The sequence below is a fragment of the Patagioenas fasciata genome, chromosome 3 (assembly GCF_037038585.1).
Source record: "Patagioenas fasciata isolate bPatFas1 chromosome 3, bPatFas1.hap1, whole genome shotgun sequence".
Taxonomy (NCBI): Eukaryota; Metazoa; Chordata; class Aves; order Columbiformes; family Columbidae; genus Patagioenas; species Patagioenas fasciata.
The window spans coordinates 20,828,234-20,829,115 of NC_092522.1; positions in this window are offsets into that span (position 1 = coordinate 20,828,234).

An 882-nucleotide genomic window follows, 5' to 3' on the forward strand; every position below is an offset into this window, starting at 1 on the left:
ATTGCACTGGCAGCAGAAATGACATTGCTTTGTTGGCCACCAGACTCAAACCTACTGTGCGATAAAGGCCTCAGCCCTTGGATTCTGGTGAGCAGCTGTGTTTGATAGAGAAGAACAGAGAGATGGAGATTGCTCTTGCCAAAAGGGTTTGTCTCTGTTCCTATCCATTTTGATTTTAGTAAACATCCTCTTTTCCCCAGTTACTAAAGAACTACTGGGTTTTAATAGCTATATTTAATAGTCTTTGTAGAGGTAAGAATTAACATTTCCTCCTCTTTGCTGGAATATTTTAGAGGGCATTAAAAGAAAAGCTTAGGATTGCTAGAGTGTTACCAAAAGCAGAATTGTGCTCTTGAAGCCAGAATTCATTTTCCCCAAGGGGTTTCATTCTAAATTGCAGTAGGTCAGCCCACTTTCTGGGCAGACTCACCAAAGGCTGATTTTCTTAATGGGAATAGCACAGTACAGCTCATTCTGAAATACTCTCCAAAAAGAGCTATTAAAACTCGGAGAACTAATCATTCCTTACATGGCTTCACAGATGATAAAATCATGTGATAGCCAAGCAGTAAAAAAGGAATAACTTTCTTAAATCAGGAATTTTTTCCCTGCAGAATGGTCAGGTCAATAACAAAAGAGAGAGAAAGATGGTTTAATGATATATCTCATTTCTAGTCTATAATGTATCCATCAAAAATGTCACATTACTTGCTCAGCAATAGTTCTCCCTAGTTGCACCCAGCATCCTAGCTGCATATCAGCAATAAAGGAATCATTCCTATTGGGAATGCCCATTATTTGTCAGGACTAATACTGAGCTGAGGGACCAGTGGATCTTATTGCTTCTTCTGCATCAGCACAATTGTTTCTCAAATTCCCATC